The 21,374-nt window shown below is 41.7% G+C and overlaps 1 protein-coding gene across 2 annotated transcripts in view; it reads left to right on the top strand.

The window, feature by feature from the left end:
* Positions 1-21,374, top strand: part of PRR5 (proline rich 5) — a 99,275-nt gene that overhangs the window by 12,888 nt on the left and 65,013 nt on the right. The window contains exon 2 of one of the 2 annotated variants that reach the window (XM_015628764.2): positions 1,039-1,223. The exons of the other annotated variant lie outside the window; for it this stretch is intronic. The gene's annotated coding sequence lies outside the window, so the exon portion shown is untranslated. The remainder of the gene's footprint in view (positions 1-1,038; positions 1,224-21,374) is intronic. 2 annotated transcript variants of the gene reach the window in all.

Below are 21,374 nucleotides of genomic sequence, written 5' to 3'. Positions count from 1 at the left end.
TCCGGGTGGTTTTGGAGGGTAAAAATCATATATGCATATGACACTGCATCCCATTTTCTCTACCTCCTTGGAAACAACATTAACTGCAAAATAGTGTTATAATCAATTGTTCTATTAAGTGGCTATTTTGCCTTATCCTGTAATTTGTACAACAATTACCACAGGTTGCAATATTTAATGCAAGTTCTTTTATTTTCTGTGCCTTCTGAGCCAACTATATCTTTCCAATGAAATGCAGCTTAAAGGGCTTTTTAGTGGGACTTTTTTACTCTGGCCTTTCCCCATTCCTTTAGTTTCCTTTGGGGTTTTTCTTGTTGCCCCTAGCTGTCACACAACTTTTTACACACTTTATTATTGTCTTATCTTAATCCTCTTCCCAGCTATTCACACACACAGATACACATTTACTAATTTCAAAGCTAGCTTAGTATGTTGTTGGTTACAACCTGGATCCACAGTTTCCTGATGTTAAAACTGTTTGTGGTACTGGATGCACCCATACAAAACGTTTTAAGTGCTTTGTCTGTCTGGCCATGCCCCTCACTGGGTCACAAAACTGCAGATTAGGACTCCCACTTGCTTTGCAGCGATGCTGCATCTCAAACACACACACACAGACACAAAAACGTGAAACATTTTAAGAACTTAACATAAGATACCTGGGCATGTACAAATTAAACATCTAGTTTTTATTCCAGTTAGTACCTCTCTAGCAGCTGCGAATATTATCTAGGTACTCATTTGAAATGTTCTGTTTACCCTTCTCCTGCTTCTTATACGATCATTAGCATGTCCATCTTGGCTCCCAGTGCTGGGATGCAGTGGTGACCCTGGATTTACTCAATCTACTCTCAAGATTGCTAGCAGCCGCTCTTTGGTCAGCAAATTCCCACCACATACAGGGTACCCCCCTTCCTATGCAGAGACTGTGCTGTATGCCAGACGTCTCTGGCCATTTTACTGGTGGCCCCAGCCAAGCATGGATATCCCCTATGACTTACTGGCCCTCTTTATTAAACATGCTGTTTTGTCCCACAGCCACAGGGAATCGTTGTCTGCTCCTGCAGTGAGTGGCTGGAGAGGAGTTCCTCTGAGGAAGTGCTCAGGGTGTGCCTAGGATGTCTGCTCACAGCCGATCCCGTAGCCAAACAGAGACTCTCCTGCCTGGCTCACCAACTGACATGTGGAATAAAGGCTCCACAACCAGCAAGGCTGTAAAGTAGGTATGTTTTCAGTGCTGGATGCACGGGGGATTGCTCCACCACAAATGTACGTGCCAAACAAAGCAGATGCTCTCTTTATATACACTTAAGATCATACATACTTTTGAAAGTTTCAACATCACCTATACATATTCATAACCTATGTCTGCCTCCTCTTGCTTCGTATGTTAACCAGCTCTTTCTCAGTCTGCACTTGTGCACTGTCTCCTGGTGGTCTTGGGCAGGGGTCGCTGGATGAAGTAAGTAGTCATCCTCACAATGTCCTCTGGATGAACCTGGTCCCTGTGCAGGCTCTCTTGGTATCCAACCCTCCTTTAAGGGTTCTGGCAATAGTCTAAACTAAAGATCTAGTTTTTAGTAGTTTTTAGAGCACTAGTTCCTCCTTTATCAGTCTTAAACAGTAGGCCAGATCCTGTTGTTGCATAGCAAAGGATTATCTGTTCTTAGCCCACTTGATTACACAGCAAACTAGAGTTACGTAGGCATAGTTATAAGCCATAGATGCTAATTCTATTAGTGTTTGTCATGCTTATTTAGCAAATAGATCCAGTTCCTCATTTATCTGCCTTAGTATCTATTGTTTATTGGTGATTTTTTTCCTGCCTTTAAACCCCTGGGTTGAGGCATTAAGACCACCCTCTGCTAGGTGGAGTATAAACAGAAAACAAAGTGCATTCCCTGTCTTGCATATTAACACTTTAATTTTATGGCTAAATGTGGGAGATTCCTCTTAACTGCCTTGTACTCAGACCTCAGAGACACTTAATTGCCACTTCAGCAGCATTTAGACAATAAACCTCCAGCTTAGGGAAAAAAAAAAACCAAAAAACTGAGCACCACGGTTGCTTAAAAAATTCTTGTGTTTGTTGGAAGATGCAGGAGTTTAAGTTTATAAAGACTATCATCTGCATGCATAGGCAAAAATGTGATGCTTTCCTCTCATTCAAGCAGATGGACTGATAAATGCTTGAAAATTGTGTGTCCCTCCTAATAGCCTCCTTGTTTGTTTGCCTTCTTTCCACAGCTTCTCCATTCACAGTATTAACAGGGGAAGAAAAATACTTAAAAAATTAAAATAATATTGTGTAGTCCGGTGAAGAAGGGTGTCCTGCTTCCCCCACAGATGGTCAGACTAGAAGGGTTCCTTTCTTGTCCTAAAGTCTGTTATGGCAAAAAGAATAATAAAAGCACTGGAATTGCAACTGGAATTGCAAATTGCAAATAATCGCATTGCATTGCATTGCTGAGCACAAACTCCTGTGTGTCCAGCACTCTGAACTCTTTTAAAGACTTGAGCCTGGGGTGCAATTTTGTGGGCAGGAGGGGTTCAGAGGCAGAGCTTATGGATGTCAGGGCTGTAAACTAAGCTAGCATTTCTTAAGCATTCCTTGTTTTTCCTTTGGTTTTCCATGCAGGGACACAGATGTACTTGGATAAACATGCAGACACGTGGAGTTTACAGACTGAGCATGATAGCTGAGCCACTACACTTAGACAAGTGGCCACTGCTCTGCTGGGTGTGCAGTGTGTCCTCCCTAGGGCCTGGTGTAACCTTGTTTGGAGAATTAAGTGGAATATGACTCCCAGAAGCACACATTATGTATTTAGATGATGTATTTCTTGTACTGATACAGCAGGTGGAAAATGTGTATGAGGCCTGCCACTCTTTTCAGCCAGGAGAAGGCATATCTGGCCAGATCCTGGATGGCCTCTCTGCAGTGATCCCAGCTGCTGAGAAGTGTGCATGCAGCTTTAAGCTCTGGGACATACTCTGTCTGGGTGTGACAGTGATAGCTCAGTTCTGTTCCTCAGGATCAAGATTAACGAGAGAGATTGCTTTTGTGTTAGGGCTCTGTTGTTTATTCTTCCTTATCTATATTACATATTTACAGACTGTGAGGAGCTATGTACAGTAGGCTAACTACAAAATGGAGAGATGAAGTATCTCTCCAAGGTCTTTTAAGTGTCAACCTGCCCAATAATGAAATGCCAAGTAACTTACTTTTACTTACAACCCAATAACCAAACACCTGTGTCCTGCAATGCGGATTCTTCCATTTAATCACCTAATATTACCCAAAAACCTTTGAAGAAGATCAAGAAGAAGAATGAGAAGAAAGAGCCACCACCCTAAATCCTCTGTCTTGTACTTCATTTACTAATATAGCTAAAACTCCAAACTCTAACTTTCTCACCTAGTGGCTTAATACAATTCTAACTTACACACTCACATTCTCAGTTTCTCTGCTCAGTTTTAGGAGCTTTCTCTATGGTCTCAGGTTAAACTCAGTGTTCTCTCAAGTGTCTGAGCCTGTCAGCACAAATGAAGGGATATTTTCTGTGCCTCTGACTCCAGCAGTACCCTTGGATGCTCCTTGCTTCATGCTGGTATAGGAAATGCAGAGAATGCTGCACAGCATAGTGAAGGTCAATGGACTAGCTGCCACATTTATTGGGATTCCTGCTTGATCCACCTGAGCTTTGCAAAACCTGGTGAGATATATCTGGTACAGCCTTGAAGAGCTCAGAATGGCTTTCTGTCCACAAGCCCTACTGAACAATGTATACATAACTTGGGTCAGTGATCTGAACTTTGGGTATGATCCAAGTCCTTATGGCATCCCATATAGTCTGGAGGCAGGCTGTGGTTTGGGATGGCCACAGTGATTAGGAGACCTTCTGGAGAGGCGTGAGGGAGCTTAGGTATTCATTGCTACTGCTTTGGCTGGCTGCAGAGCTCTGTGCATGCATTCAAAAATTCCAAATACAAGCAAATAAAAGCCTTTGCTTTGGTTGTCCCTTATTGGTGGTTTTGGGTTTTTTTTAAACTCCTGTATCTGCTATGATGCACAGTCTCCTGCCTGCCTTACGAGTGAGATAGCAGTGGAGCAGATTCTTTAGGCTGATCAAGGAGAGAAACAGTGGATTTAGTGGAATATGAAGACAGTTCATACCACTGAGCAGCAGTGTGCTGTGCTGGAATAAAGTGCAAAATGGTGCCCTTGGTCAGGATTTGCAAAGTCATAGGGGATATTTGAAGGTGTTTAAGAGAGACTTGCTTTGATTATGCTTTAAAACACCTTATTTTGCTGACTACAGCAAAGCCCTTATCTTCCTACCTTGGTATCAGAAATCTTTAGGATGTGAGGATGAGCTGCAGATCCTGCTCAGACCAATATTCGGTTTTATTCTTAGCCAATTTGAGTTTCCTGGACAATGCACCAAATAATGTGGTGGGTTTAGCGTGGCTAAAATCACCAGTGCACCTACTCATTTCTTGCTGTGAGATATGGATTAGGAAGAGGGCAAAACAGGCTCAAAACTTAAAAAGTAATCAGAAAGCTTTATTAACAGAACTAAAAGAATAAGAAGCCTCAAAATAAAACCTTCAGAACAGTTTTCCTCCCCTTGCTTGACTTCTTTCTTTCCCCACTGACAATGTAGAGACAAAACCTGGGATTTTAAATCAGTTACCAACTCTACAATAGTCTTTCCTCAGCTCTTGTAGGGACAGGAGCTTTCTCTTGCCATGCCATGAAGATTTCCCCCCAAGAAACAGTTCTCTCAGGGCTTTACATTTCCACGAATAGCAGCTGCCCGGGAAAAGATCTGCAATTGTGAAACTCCTCCCATCTTTCACAGCCTCCTACAGCTGCGTTCATGGGCCATGTCAACTTAGGGGGTATTATTTTAAGTATGAGTTGTTCAAAAGCAAAGGTTCTCTTCATCTATTTCTGAGATCATCTTCATCTCTGGGAAGAGAGGTCTTGTTCTTCTCTCCCTGGGGGAAAAGGATCTTTATCACTTTGTTCAAGCTTCTCATGGGATCACAGTCTCTTCAGCGTCTGTTTTGTTTAATCATGGATACCTCTGCTCACATCTACAGTTTGGACACTCCATCCCCCCATATTTCCTCTTGAATTAAAGGGGATATTTTAGTGTATCATAGTCCATCTCCATGGCCTATCAAAAGAGCTTTCAGCCTCAATACTACGCATTTCCTCATTCCTTCCATATGAGCCTTGACTCCTTCTTCACTGACTTGGTGTCTTCATGTTGTCTTTCAGTGTGTCATCACTCTCGGTGGCTGCCCTGGGGGAGGGTGGTCAGGATCTCAGCAGCCAGGCCAGCACTCAGAGGCAGCACACCCCTCCCTCTGCCTGGCAGTTTCTGGCAAAACCCGGCGGCAGCAGAATTTCAGCTGAGCCACAGGCCAGCCCGGCCTGGTGGCACTGCTGGAAGGGGCTTGGCAAGCTCCCTGGGAAGGGCTCAGCCCCTCAGGAAGGGACCCTGGCCACCCTGTTGGAACAGGACCTGGAGGGCTTCCCTTGGTGGGGCCAGCACTGCAGCAGAGCCCAGCCCTGTCAGGCTGCATGGGCTGAGCCGGCCCCCAGTTGCCTGTTCAAGGCTGGAAGCCAAGAGAGCTTTCCTGGGCTTGTCTGTTTGTAAAATATGGCTCTCACAGAGGTGGATCCAGCTTCTAAATGGTTCAATCAGTTGTCTGTTCTCAGAACCAGCCAGCTATTGGGTTTTTCCAGGCACAGAGGAAGCTCTCAGCAGCTTGTGTCCAAAAAATAATTTCTGTGGGTGGTTTCTTCCTTCTTACTAAATACCAATTAATGCAAAACCAACACAGATGGTTTTGTCTTACTGTGAGGAAGTTAAAGGATTGTGGCTTTTTGGGCAATGACAGAGATGTCTGGGAATAGTGACTCCAGCCCCAGTGCAAACAGATCTCAGTGTTAAAGTCTTGCTTTGTAGCTGCTGGGGGGTGTGATGGACTGGGGCTTGCACTTCTGCAGACTTGGGTGAATTCTGGAGAAGTGCCTGGGTAAGAAATCAGTGAGTGTGGAGAAGCTGAGTGATGCCTGTGCATTTAGAATAGCTGAAGATGTCAATTATTTAGTACTGAGCTTCTAGATCCAGCAGCACCATGTGCCCTCTTCCTTGAATCTTTTCCATGCTGACAGTGCTATCCTTGTGCTGTAGCTGAATCCTGTAGTACTGTCCTGCTTCCCATCCCTCCTTCCCCACTGTCTCTGATTATGTTTGTTTCTTCCATACAAGAGCTGTAAATTACTACAGTAAACCTATTACTCTCTGGGGTTATGTTTGTCTGTTGCCCATTTTATTGAAGGGAACTGTGCAACAGCCTAAAAGATAAAATCATTTTACTTAAAGGTACTAGGTCATGTTGGAGGCTTTTACTTTGTACTAAATGTAAGAGCAAATATTGCAGGCCTGAAGAAATACAAGGGAAATATTTACTACATCCTTCATGCATGAATTAACTTAGGGAAAGATGCAGATTGGCCAGCCCTACTGTACCTCACCTAAGTGAAGTACAGTGCAGCTCTCTGGTACCTCAGTGAAAGATGGATACTGGCACAGCACAGCTGGATACAGCTGTGACCTTGTATCTTGTCCTAGGAAGGTGATGCAGTGGGTGACAGTGGCAGCAGGAAACAAGGACAGAAAGGATTCCTCGGAAAACCTGGGTCTTCTGAAGTCACCATGAAGCTAAAGCAATTTAAAAACTCACAAATTCAATTCAGCACCTTTGGTGGAGAACAGAAATTTGGCCTTTGTTTCAGTTGTTCGTGGTTCAGCCACCAAATGCCCTTGTGTTTGGGCCTGAAGCCAGTCTGGCCAATGCCATCTTGGGGGAAGAGCTTCCTCTTACGGGAATACCAAGCCTGGAGGTCCTCTGATTCCACATAGAATATTTGTGCTCAAACAGAAACAAGCAGAGCTTTTTACTGAATCAAAAGTCCTTGACTCCCTCAGGTATGTTTGCCTACTGCCTTCTGCAGTCTGCTGTAGCTGTGCTTTCATGGCTCCCTGGCAGTGTCTCCCATGTCACATTTCTTTGTATGTTTTCCATGACCACAAAGGCATCTGTGTTAATCTCTCATTTTGCAGGTGATTTCACATTCTGTTCCATCCTTTATGTGCCTCCTTTTTCTCAGCTTTGTCCCAAGGTGAAAGTCAAATTAGGAAAAGATTAGAAACAAATACATATAAGAGGGATTGAAGTTTTCAAGGCTTGAAGATGACTATGAAAGGAAATAAAGAGCACCTACACTCTTCTTTAATTCTGTTAGATTTTTTTTAATACTGTGTCAGATCCAGCCCAACCTGTTTCTGTTACTGTAGTAAGACAGGCAGGGAAAGATGGGCTCTTGCATTTTTTTCTTTAGCAAAACTTGAAGATGTCTGGTCAAATCCCACCACCTTAGAGAGGCAGCATATTAAATCAGCTCTTGAAGGCCTTCCTACAGACTGCTCCATCCCTGAAGAAAGTGGATGTGGAGGACTGGGAGGGAGGAAGTGTTCCCTTTGCTTTGATTTTGTCTTTCACTTTTGAGGGCTCCTTTTGTTTGTCTGCTTTCTCTTTTTTTTCATTTCCTTGAGCATCACTGTCATGACAGAAATGTAACCTTTTAGAAAGCCTGTCTCTCTTCTCCTGCCCTTTAGTTAGGAGGTGAGAGCTACCAAACATCATCCTACCAGTATTTCTGCAAAATCAGGATATTTCTGGTGTGTGTGTAGAGTAAACAAATGGAAGGAAAACCCAGGATTTAACAGCAGTCATACAGTGTTCATAGTAGTCTTTCAGCTTCTTCCAAGGCTTCAGAATTAATTTGAGTCAGGGAACTTTTTTTTAATTACCTTTAAGTAAAATGCTGCTGAGGAGTAAAAAAAGCTGCTTTGCTGTTTAGTGAGATGCTGACTCAGCATGGCATAAATGGAGTCCACCAGCCTTTTGTGATATCTTGTAATGCCTTTTTCTCCTTCACTGTTTGAAAATGAAGGGATATAGGAGTTTTGAGGTTTTTTTTTTGAGTCATCTGGCTCCCTGCTGTGAGATTTTGTGGAAAAAAATCTGTTCTTTCACCGTTCTTTAGTTACCCATAAATGATTGTGCCTAGAATGTGTCTTGGGAGAACACGTGCTTCTCTTTTTGCTTACTGCTTAATTATCTTTCTTTGTGCTGCCTTCCCATAGCATCTACCTCTGTCAGATTTTGGTCTGTGAGTCTATGACTGAGGTTCCACAGTTTGAGAATAATGCAAAAAAACCCAAGAAATAAGAATTCTAAATCTTTCAATACAACTAGTTTTATGCTATTTGGTAAATGCTTAGGAGTCTGCTCAATAAAGGCTGGGGAAAAAATTGCCTGACTTGCAGTTAATTTTTACTGAGGTGTGATTGTCCTTGAAAGTCACAGAGAGTTTTCCCTGAATTAAAAGTCAAAGAAATGGTTCTTAGTTTTGTGCAGGCTTTTGAGCATCTTTCAGGTTTGGGGTTAGTTTCTGGGGGGTTCCCCCTCTTAGTTGGCTTTGCCTGGACCCTTGGCAGCTTTCCAGCATTGTTCTCTGACCTGCTGGGTAGGAGTGGAGAAGCAGTGCTCTCTAGTTCAGAGGTTGGGCAATAGCATTTTGTGAATTTCGGAGCTCTTACCAGTTGGTATTGTCCAGCATCACAGATTCAACAAGTTCCCCAGTATACCTTGATACCCAGATTCTTTCTCCTCTTCAGTTATCACCTAATTTTTACTATTGTAATTTTGTAAGATTTCCCAGTGTTTGGTTTCATATGTAGCAAAATTTTCTGGTTGGGTTGTGCCACTGCATCTAAAATCTAAATTGTGTTGTTCTTTAGCTACTTGTCATATCAGATTTCTAGTGTTTCCTCTGTTTTCATGGAAGCTTGAAAAGTCTTCAGCTGTATCATCTTTTGTTGAAGAAGCATTTTTGTTGAGGTTTTAAATGACTTCTAGTACTTGCACAGGATTGTCACCTGCTTGCAACTGGGCAGTGGAACTAGTGTTTAAAAAGCTCCAAAGGTTTGTGTTCTTCTTTTCCCATCAGAAAGTTGCATTGAGGCTTTTGGTGGATGTCACAGATAAAGCACAGCAAAGGTGCTGCACTGCCATCGACTTTGCAAACTACTGCTTCCAGTTAAAATATGGAGAGGCCCTTTTGCCTTGGCTGTTTGGTAGTGCCCCTTTGTCAGCAGTTAGTCTTGCATGTGTCTGCTCAGCAGAACAGAGCCATTTGAGGTAAAATCAAAAAGCTCAGGTTCACCTGTGGGTAGGACATGTGTCAGTGAGGGTGGCTGTTGTAGTTCTGCTGTGGCTGCTCCCCTTCTGGGGAGGGATTCCCAGGCTGGTGACCGCTTTAAGCCTCCTGCTTGCACCCACCAAACTTGTCATCTGTTTGCACAAGCAGAAGCTTAGACTGGTTTAGATAAATGCATTTAACTGTTCTGGCAGAGCTGGAGGGTTCCTATGAGCTTGGATAATGTTTTAGTCTGCAAAATACATCCACCTTTACATTCCTCTCCAAATGGTATTGTTTTTCTATCAGCCCTTTTCCTCTGTTTTGCCTGGTGAGAGGCTGATGCTTGAGGATGAGTATCTTTTATTGTCCATGTGCCTCTGTACAGACTCACAAAGCTCACAGACTGCCTTGTTAGCAGCAGGAGGCCTGTGCTCTCTCAGGTGGTCATAACTTCCTTTGCTGGAAACAAACTCATCCATTAGTGTGTGAAAATTTCAGTGGTATTGGAAATTTTGGTAGGAATGACAAGATGACAGTGCAAGTCTCTGAGGTCAACCTGGAAATTTAAAATGGGGAAGCAAAAGACACCACCACCCAGACTGAAAAAGGTTTTATTTTAAAAAGCTTGAAGCTGTGTAGAACTTCAGCCAAGATGGCAACTGTTGGGTGGTCCAAGATAACTTGTTGCTTTATCAAGTGAAGGAAAATGGGGAAGAAGTCTTAGGTTGTTCTTTATATTGATGAGTTGGGGTTCCTTTTATTACCACCTTTTTGTGGTAAGGTTATTTATCTTCCATTCATCTAATACTAGTCTTGCTCTCAAGATGATCCTGAGGTTTGTGTGCCCACAACCATGTCAGTGAGGATCTGAGAGCCTCCTTCAGTCCTCCAATAAATGCCCACTGCCACCTGGCACGATCCAAGAATTAGAGGACTTGTCCATTAGGCTTTTATCTGATTAAACTACCAGCTGTTCTGCAGGAACAGCCTCCAAATCACACTCCCCTCTGCAGCAGGCAGGGATTTCTTCCTTGATTTCTTTGCAGCTAGTGAGCCAAACCACATCACACCTGCCTGCCATTCATCTGCCAGCACTGCTGGCGCCAGACCAGCTGTGCAACAGCAGTTGCTTTCTGTCTGGGGTAAGGACAGATTGCTGCAGAGCCTCAGGAAGTAATTGGATCAAAAACATAATTTGCTCTTTAAGCACACTGAGGTCCAACTAGATCTCCTTTCCCCTGCTGCAAGAACTGGAGGGGAGAGGGGGGCTGGATAAAATAAGATGATGGGAGGGAAATAAAGGAAGGAAAGAATTGAGCTACATTCTCACCATCTGTCTGATTGGAGTGGTGCAGCTGCTCTGCCATTGACAGGTTGCTGTCCTTCCACTCAGTGCAGACAGTCAAATGATGTGTATTGTGAACACAAATAGCTGAAGATTAATACTATTAAATAGCTTGGTCACAAAATCTACCCTGAGGCAAAGCCTCTAGCTGCTTCAAAACTGTAAGAATCCTCTCCTTCTCGAGTTGCACTTCTCTTCAGAGACTTACACAATTTGGGAGCCAAACATTTCAGCACACTTGCTTTTTCTGGATCAAATCCTGTGTCTTTGCAGCACAGTCAATTTTGGAACATTGATAGGTTATCTAGAAACAAAGGGGAATGGCCAGTTGGAGTTAAAGTGGTGCTACTGCTGTGCTTAAAATTAGTTAAGGATGTGTTTAAATGCTTCATTACCTCAAGGTCTGTCTGCTACCCAGGGCTGCACAGTTTCTAACAGTCCCAGCTCCAGGGATATATGGAAGATGCTCTCCTTTTAATTGTGAAGAAAATGCTCTTTGCATCTAGTGCTGTGGAAAACAGGCAAGCATGAACTGCAAAGTAACAGACACAAAATGAAACAAAAATTCCAAAGGTATAGTGTGCTCTTGTGAATGGCTGTAAATACCTTTAATACTGTAATATACTGTAATACCTTTAATGGCTGTAAATACTGGGCACTCGAGGGATATGAGGGATTCAGAGGGCAAGAAATGTTGGGTTTACTTCTCCTCTTCCAGAGCCATAGGCTCTTTGAGGTGGTCTCATGACAACCTGGGTCCTGATCCAGTATTATTGACATCCATAGAAGAATACTTTGTGTACCCAACCTAAAAAAAAACCACCTAAAAAACCCAGCACAGCACAGTTTTGGATACTCCTCTCCTTGGTGTTACTAATGATGATAAAGATTTTCCAGAGATGAATCTCTGGGAAGTCTCTGTTCTTGAGCCTGAAGGACTGTTTAGGCAGTTGTTGATCCCTGAGAACAGCTCTGCAACTCAGTCATTACAGAGAATCTGAGTGTGGTTATGGGGCTTAAGGTGTCTCTCATAACTCTTCAGAGAGGTCATGATGGGATAGCAGTCTTTACATCACATATATTTGCAGTGTAGGATTATAAATTAGTGATGGCAGGAGCAAAAAAAGATAGCTGAGTTGAATTCAAGTGCTTTTTGTGCTAGCCCTGTAATTGCTGCTACTTCTCTTCAGCTCTTTTTTTTTTTTTTTAGTTTATTTCCCACAAAACCATTTTCTACATATTGCCTCTATGCGAACTGAACTGGCTGGGATGGATAGTGGCTTAGCTCAGATGACTTGTACAGGAGGCATAAACCTGAGAGGCAGGATACTGAAAGGATAGAAATTAGGATGTTACTGGGATCATTCCATAATAGGCCATGTTTCTGGTTCTGGCTCTCAGTTGGTTTGGGACCTGTCACATATAAGGTCATGCCCCTGGTCTGTGTTCACAGTTGGACCCCTGCCCTCAGGTACCCCTATTTATTGTTGAGTTCACCTCACCTCTTGGTTGTTGGAGCTTGCCCCCAGAAGGTGTGGTCTCTGCAGTTTGTTATTTTAGCATCATTAAAGTTTTTTGGGCAACTCTGTCATTTTGCCACGCGCACTCAGCTGGATCGGTCTCGGAGTCACAGAGAGCTGACTGTGACATGCCTCCAGCACACCAAGTCCTAACTTTGGTGCACAGCTTATCCAGCCTCCAGCTGGTTTCAGTTATGGAGAATCAATGGAGCCATGAACTTGCCAACCTCTGTATAAGTCCAAGCTCTATACTCAAACCACTGCAGACTTTGTGAACTGAAAGATGAGAGACCTGCTCTGTCTCATCCCACAGTAACTTGTTCTCTGATGTCTAGGTATATCATCCTGGAGAGGAGACAAAAGCTTCTTTTATATCCTTTTCTCCTGTTATTCTCAAGGGGTTCAGGCAGTAGTGTGTGCTCTGAGAACAGCAGCAGATGCAGACTGTGTTCTCATATTTCTGGGTTTCCTGGGGAAGCTTTTGACTAAGCAGTTGTTATCTCATGCAGAGTCAGAATTTGAGTCTCAGAATGTGGTAGAAATGTCAGAGGAAGTATAAGAAGTTGCTGCCTCCAGCTATTTGCTGCTTTTCTTCAAAATCTGCAAGGCTGTTGGAGCAGAAAGTATCTCACTATTGCATCTGGCAGTTTCAGTGAAGCTTCATCTCCCTTGGCAGCAGAGTTCTGATACCAGTGGATTTACACAGCAACAGCAACAGTAAAAGACAGCCCCTCAACCATCCTTGCTTTTGTAGGGCAGGAGGAGGGGCAGAAGGGATAGTAATGGCATCATTTCTTAAATTTCTCTTTGCAGACTTAAAAGCCATCTCTAATGAGATCAGGATGAACTGCCTACTTAATGTTCTTATTCTTTTTTCCCCCTGTTTCTCTCATACTGTTAAATGCAAGTGACAGTAACTTCTGTTTTCAGGATTCATGATGGTAGAATACTGTCCATGTAAGGATTGAACTCTTTTTATTTTTCCTTTTTTTTTTTTTAAGTTTCCCTGTAGTCATAGTGGCACTGGAAATTGAGAATTACAATGTTTTCCATTCCTTTTGCCCAATCCCTGCCATCCACTCAGAGGTTTTGTTTGCCACTGGGGCCTTGTGAGCATCTCTTGTAAAACTCCACTGCAGATTCTGCATATGCCTCTATTTGGTACTACTGCTGGCATTGTCAGGCTCTGTGATCCCCACTCTGGAAGTGAGCAAGCCCAGCTCTGCTCTGAAAATAGAGCCATGTGAGAGGTAAATTCCTGAAAGGTAATGTGCCAGAAGCCTAGGGGTTTGAGTAGAGATGTTCATGATAACCTTGGTGATTCTTAAAGCAGGTTCAGCAAAGTCTACAGAGGAGTGAAAAGAGATAAAGTTGTAAAGTGGGTTTGTGGGTTGTAACTTAGTAATTCCTTTTTGCCATGCTGTCTATAAATTCCTGCTGCACTGGAAGTCACTCTTGGCTCTGCTCTGCTGTCAGATGCTTCTCTCCCCCTCTCCTCATGTTCCTTCCAAAGCTTGTTTGCTGCTGGCCATGCCAGGAGCAGTGGCTTGGATGAGGAGGGTGACATTTGTTTCTCTAAGCTGGCTGAGGCCAAGTTGCCCAGAGTCATCACTGTTTTAATCTCTTTAGAGGGTTGCTATTGTTCTTAATAGGAAGCTGCTTTTGCTGAAGATGTTTTCCACATGGGGTCTGACACCTCAGCAGATAGACTGAGCCCTGGGTGAGGATGACTCTGGGCAGGACCTGCCCACCATGCAGGAATTGCTTATAAATAGGAGGACAAATTGACATGTTTGCTTTTCCTTTTCCCACCTCCCAAAGTTCCTGGGAATGAGGAAGAACACCAATAAGAAATGTTGATGTTAGCGTTTGGCATTTCAGTCAAAAGCAAAGGAAGATGAAGTGGAATGCCTTTTTCTTGGTTTTTTTTTGTTGTTGTGGTGAGCAGGGAAGTATTGCTGCAGAAGTAGTGCTAGGCTGCTGCACAAAAAAATCTGCCTGGGTTTGTTCAGTTTTCAAATTAAGGGGGAAAACAGTTGACAGTTTTTGTCTCTGAGATTTCTAAAGTGACTGAGCCAGCAAAGGAGACCCAGCAGGTTCTCAAGTGAAATTTTTACAAAATGACCTTGTTTACATTCACTGCATCCTCTAGCAGTAAAACCCTTTAAATTCTACTTCAAAAATTCATGAGTTCAAGTGCTTTAATGGAAGCAGAGGAGAGACCTTTCTATTTTGTCCTGAATGAGTTCATGGAGAGTTCAAAGGGAACTCTTAGTGTCTAGTTATGCTGCATCCACCCATCCAAGAGCTCTTCTCCTTGAGCTAACCTGAAGCTTTAATGTTTTATTGAAATCACTGTGGGATGTTGACTTTCATGTGAGACTTGTAAATGGGCAGCCTGTAAACCGAGGCACTAATACATCAAAGATGAATTTAACTTCAAATTATGCACACTATGAATAGGATTTTCTAGTCTTTTCCTGCTGAAATTGTTCAGTATTTTTTTATGATTTTCATTAAGGCAGAGCTAAGGCAATGCAGAAATATTTAAAAATCTCAGTCTATAAAGACATTGATGAATTTGAGGAACGTTGCCATCAGGATGTCTTTTTTATCTGTTTTGTTAAATTGTAGTTAACCCCTTGAAAAATGTGTTACTCTTCTACCTCTGGGATTAAATTCACAGCCTGCTTGCAGTGTGAAAATGCTGGCAGTGATGCAGTTGCATTTGGAAGCTTTGCTTGTGAAGTGTTTTCACTTAGCTGAATATGAATTGAACTTCGGGTGCTGTGAAATGCAGTTCACTTGGTGCTCTCTGCAAAGTGGAACATCACCACTCTCACCCATGTAAGCAGCTGGCAGGGACCTGTGCATCATTGTTCCTGTGATCAATTAGTCCTTAATATTAAAAGTCAGTCTATGGGAAGTGAAGAATGAGAGAGATTCTAAATATGAATTCCTGGAGCTGTGAGTGTGAAGAGAGCTTTCTCTGAAGTTGGAGCCTTGAGTATTGAAAAAGTCATCATCTGAGGTATGATGGGGGATATATATTGATGCTTTTAGACCATTAATCCTGTAATCAGCCCCTTAAATTTTCCTTTTTGTTTTTAGTATGTTTTAGCTTTCTCTTTGTCTCCAGAGTTAAATTTGACACTGTTAAAAATGGAACACTTCAAAATGTTAAAAAAGTTTAATAGGGATTAAAATAAGAGACAAAAGTCCAGTGCTGGGGTGCTCCTGGCAAACAGCCAAAGAACACACCAGTAGTCCCCAATAGTGTTATTTTTATACTGTTATATTACTGAGATACATGCATATTCATAAAGTCCATACATTATTCACACATTCTTGTGAAGTGTTTGATGTTATGGGAATTCTTCTGTTTTGGTTTCTTCATACTCTGGTTTATCTGCATGACATCCTGTGTGTCAAGTTAATATATATTATTCCTTCTTGTGTCTCCATCCTGTTGTTTTACATCCTCTGATAAGGATTTAGTATTTCCTCTTTAAATTTAATATCATATTTTCTAATTGTCCTCTGGTGCTCTGGTCTGTGTCACAGTTATCACTTGGAGAATTCGGTCAGTGGAGAAGGGGGGTAACATGATTGTTTTACACCATTTGTTTTGGTTACATAGAGGTATTTCAACACCCAGTGTTTAGTTAAGGCCTATAATACCGCATATTCATCACACTACTATTTCTATAAGCTATGCAGTACATACTTAAACTGGTAGATTATGTTATACAAACAGCTAAAGGTATATATGATACTATATCTAAATACTTATGGTCAATGCAAAAACTAATAAATAAATGCAAAAGCCAAAATCATATTGAAGTCCTTTTTAACAGTCCACAAATGTGAGGAATGACCTAATTATCTTACACTATTCTTTGAGTTAGTTACATGAATAAAAGCATTTTAACCTCACAGTCTTGTTATAGATACATGGTATAATATTGGCTTTTCACAAGTGTTAAGATGAAATATGTATAATGTTAAAATGACTTTGCTGTATGAATATAGTTTTTATTTCTGCTATGAGCAAAAATTTAGGCCTAGTGGTAATAGTTGATATAGTATGTTTGAACTGTCTGCTTGGTTGGGATAACATCCAAAGAACAGATGATGGGGACCCTGCTGCTTATCAACACTCACTGTCTGTGAAAAGGAGTCAAGACCCAAATTAAAAGGTGATAAGAAGAGGAATAAAACCACAAGTCAAGAAATAAGTGTGCTCTAAAAAGGTAGACCCAAGGAGTGCCCACCCAAAACAGTTATTGGAAAAGATTGAATATGCATAATCATTTATGAATATGTAACAGGCTGATGCAATGGAAATGGCATATAAAGGGTATTTCCAAAACAGCAGGTGTGATCTTGGCAGAATGCCAAGCACCTGGCTGTTAATGTTTGCTTTATTATCTTTGTCTCTTATTATCTTTAATAAAATTTTAAATTTTAATAGGAGAGTGAACCTCCTTTTTCACATTCTCTATTTTATGCTATGGCCTAAGATATATTTATCACAGTACTATTTATGTAAACTATATGGTGCATACATAAACTGACAGATTATACTGTACCAAAAAGCAGTTAAAAGGAAATATAAATTGTACCATATTGAAATCTTTGTGATCAGTAATAGGCAAAAGCTAATACTATATTGTCATCTATAACACCACTTTTTAATGCAGACCTTTCTACAACTTTTTCATCTGGCTTTTTTAAGAATAGCACAAAGGATTTTCAGAATTATTTCCTTTAGGTTTTGATCTTCAGTAGCTTATGTCCTGAGAGTTATAAAAGCAGATGAAGTTCCACTACATGCAACAGAATATATGCGACAGAAACAGGCTGTCAGCAAAAAAAAAAAAATCTGCTGTGAAATGTCAGCCTTAAAAACAATCTAATTATTTGTCTGAGGTACCATGTTGCCCCAGGGAAAGTCAGCAGAGGCTTTTCTGTCTTCTCTAGCCAGAAATCATCAGAATCCATCCTTTAGTTGCAATTTGAATTTATAGTAAGAACTTGAATTCCATTAAAGTGTTGTTTTGAAGGAGAAAGATTAGGGATGTAAAGCCCAGAAGATGTACTGTCATCTTTTTATCGCTGGTGAAAAAAGAGAAGAAAAAGTCTTTCACAGGTTTGAAAGAAGAGTGAACCATGGTGCTTGGGAAGCCAAGCACAGGCAGAACCAAGTGGTTCTTTTTGTCAGTACCAGTTGTAGGCTGACTAGTTAAATGGCAGGGGTGGGGAATGCCAGGAGTACAAAAGGCCATTGAAATAAAGCTCAGCTTACCCGAAGGAAAATCTACATGCGTGTGACTTGAAGAATAAAGCCAAGAGTATGGATGGTGCGTTTCATATTGATGATTTTATATTTATATTCACTTCATTCTTCCCATGCACTTTTTGCCATGCTTGTGGTTGATTGAGCTGAGCTGGCAAAATTTTTTAAGTAGTGACCAAAGCTTTCTCAGTCCCCAGCTATCGATACACTGCTCTGTCATTGCAGTCCCAAATTAAATTTTTGCAGTAGGAAAAGGTCCATAATAGAGCCACAATGGTTTTTAACATGACAGACCCTAATCACATCACCCTTTCAGGCTGATTAGGGTTTAATTGCAATCATCATTTGCAGCCAGAGCTTTGATTCTTGGCTTGCATCTTTGTCGAGTACAGTCACTGAAATGATAGGGTGTTGGGGTTTAAGATTCTTCCTTTTGTTTCTTCCTTTCATGGAATTTTGTCCCATTTTGTTGATAAGGGACAATAATGACCAGGCACTTAAGTGAGAGAAATGGCCAAGTTCAGGGGAAGAGGGCATCTGGCTGCACTTCCCTTATCTGAGGGTTTCTCTCAGAGCTTACCAATAGAATGGGATTGGAAGAAGACAGGGCTGCAGCAGCTGCTTGCTCTCTCTGGTGGCTTCAGAGGTCAGTGGTGGAGGCTGCTGCTGCTGCTTGGGAGGGAATTCACTGCCGCTGCTGAAGCTCAGCCCTGTCCTGCTTCTTCTGCCGTGGGGTGAGCCCCTGCTCATGAGAACAGCCACTGAACTGGGACCTTATTAACACCCTACCTCACTAAAATAGGACTTTCAGCATCTGCTCTGGTGCCTCAGTGTGAAAAACAAGGTTCACTTTTCCTGGTAAATTTTAAAAGGTTTAATAAGAAAAAAAGTCAATAGGAGACAAATACAATAAAGCAAAGGGTTGAAACTGCTGGATGCTTGGCATTGTGCCAAGAGCATACTTGCTGTTTTGGAAACACCCTTTCTTTATATACCATTTCTATTGCATCAGCTTGTTGCATATTTATAAACAATTATACATATTTAAGCTTTTCTAAGAACTGTTTTACATGGCCTCTCCTTGGGTCTGCCTTTTTAGAGCATGTGTTTATCTTCATCATCAGTTTTAGTCTGGGCTTTGGTCCATTCCCTCTACAGATGTTGTTTGCCTGGTTATACATACTAGTAAAGATCTCGTATTCCTTTTCCTTTATCTTTGCATGAAAGCCCCCTTAAAGATAAAATATAAAGATCCAGTAATTCCGTGGGAAGGAGGTCATATTCTCCATTCCAAGGGAGGTTCCCACCTTCCTTGGCAGATCCCTAGCCTTCAAACTGAGATGCAGGGCTTATTTGCTGGCCACTCATTGCTGAATTGAAAGGCATCCCCAGTAACAGCCAGAATTAAGAGTCTGTGTGACTGATTTCTCAGGCTGTAGCTGGCTGAGCAGTAGTTGGTGAGCAGGGTGACTCTTATCAGCTACACTGAAATACTGATTTATGGCAGCTCTTGTTGTCAGTACTGAGGAGGAATGGGTATGGCCTTCACTGAGCAAGTTGATGTTGTATGAGAAATCAATTTCACTCACACAAATAAGTTAATTCCATAATACAGTCACTTAGAAAAGGAGGGCAGTTGTATTATTTGTAACACACCTGTAAGGAGTGATCCTGGGCTTTGCTCTTTATTTTTGAATGCATATAACATTTTGTGTCCAATAACACTTGGACAACTATCATCTCTTCCAGGAGTAACATTTTGGTTTTGAGAAATTCCCAAACAGCATCACTAACCACACTACACCCTTTCCTCCTCTGCCTCACATGTAGCATTTACGTAGAAATTGTACTGCCCTGTGGCTCAGAGCAGTTTAAGATGAGTCTGGATTTCGTGGCAGCTTTAGGTTCCAAAAACCTCTGGAGTCATGTTTCTTTCCATGCTGGTCAGGAGGTCTCTACCTTCTTAGCCTGAAGTAATTTTGGGTCATTAACAGAGGTTCTTCTGAGAACCTTGAGCTGCTGCTATCCCTGGAGTGGAGGGGTAAGCCAGCAGTGTGTGGCTGAGAAAACTGTCATGCAATTCTGAAATTCCTCTTCTGGGAAATGCTTGGTTTAAGGGATGGTATCAATACTTGATGACAAATGAATTCTTAATTTGCTTTATCTGCCAAAGGATGCACTGATTGCTCAGCTGGAGAAAGGAATATTTAATTACAGTTTCCTAGAACTTCTGTGCAGCAGCATCATGGTTAGGTTTTATTTAGGCATTCTCTTCTTCTCCTGAACCTGTGTGTGGTTTAGGATATACTGAATATTAGATAAAAGCAAGATAAATATATTTCACAAATTAAAAAAACAAAAAAAAAGATAATTTATACTTCATGCTTGCATTGATGGAATAGCTGAACTTTAATCATCAAAGTTAGATCAGTTTAAGTAAAAAAGACAGTGGAATTTTATTCTGAAGTTACCCCCTTGAATCCTAAAGAATAGCACTATGAGGTAGGTTTATTATCCTGGCTGATCAAATTATAACTGATAAAGTGGAGGGGTTTTTTTAATCAGCTAGCATAGAAATGTCAAAGCATGTTCTCCAAACAAAGCAGTATTTTCATACCCATAAGCACTTCATTTTTTGAGAACCAATTAGCTATTATTGTGCTCTCTGTTGATAATATCTGTCTGAAGTCAGGAGGTGTTCTGCCAATTGCTGGGTCACTTTAAAGGACACAGGCACCAGTGGAAAGAATGGTCTTATTTTACTATGAATTTTAAGTCAGCACAGAAGTAAAATGATACATTCAATAAATCTACACACTTGGCTTTAGCAACAAGCAAAAGTAGGAAAGGAAAAACACCTAAGCATTACTATACAAGAGAAAGGATAGTGACTGAGAAAGATGCATCACCAATTGCCTAAATACGTCACCATCATCCAGAATCTGCAGTCACTGGGGAGCCCCGTTTCACAGGGAGGACTTGGAGAACACTTCCCAGCAATTGGAAAAATCCTACACAGTGCTTCCATCCACAGGTGAGGTCTCCAAATTCACCCCAAAAGGGGGTCCAGCTTTTATAGGCCCAAATCAGCAAGTCAAAGTGGATTGATAATATTTTTAGCACAGAAACTCCCAGATCTGATGGCACACTTCCTGACCAGCCAGGACCAGGGTTTGGCCAGAACCCATGCCTTGGCTGGGAGGGTTTCCTGTAAAATATCCTACAACCAATCTCTGTTCATGTCAGTTGGGAAAATTTCTTAAAATGTTGCATTTCTTGCAGAGAGGTTATGTGAAAGTTTCAAAGCAGTCGGTTTGGTGTTAAGCAGATAGCACAAGCATCTCAGTCATCTGTTTTTAGCTAAATAATATTGATGCTGTCAGTCATGTATTGCCCAGGGTCTATTTTGTAAGTCAACTCTGTCATGAGTGGGATTTCTCATACAATTAGAGCAGTTTTTCATATACTCATCCACAGGAATTGTTGTTGCTCTGGCATGACTATGTTTGTACCTTTTGTTTTTGCATCCCTCATGTCATTTTTGTTCATGTATTATCTCCCACATGCTGCTGAGAGGCTGCTGTCCCTACCTTGGCCCAGGTGCTCAGGACACCAGTTCAAGGCTCTGCAGCCTCCAAGCTGAGAGTGATTTCTCCAGTTCTGCAGCTCTCTGCTGAGCTGCTTGTGTTTGTGCTCCTGAATGCATTACGGGCAAAATGCACTGACAGACCCAACCCTCTGACTTAAACTAACACCTCTAAGTTTGCCTAAAATAAGTGGTAACAGAATGAAGCTGGTACTCGTGGAGGAGAAAAAAGGGGGTAGTGTAAGGGGATTATTTAGTTCTTTCAAGCATGGGAAAGATTAACTTTAAAATACGTATTTTTAAGCACATGCAGTGAATATGAAATGTCAAAAAAC

This window comes from Parus major, chromosome 1A, assembly GCF_001522545.3.
Source record: "Parus major isolate Abel chromosome 1A, Parus_major1.1, whole genome shotgun sequence".
Taxonomy (NCBI): Eukaryota; Metazoa; Chordata; class Aves; order Passeriformes; family Paridae; genus Parus; species Parus major.
The sequence above is the reverse complement of the archived record's forward strand: the minus strand, read 5'-3'. Positions and strand labels throughout refer to the sequence as shown.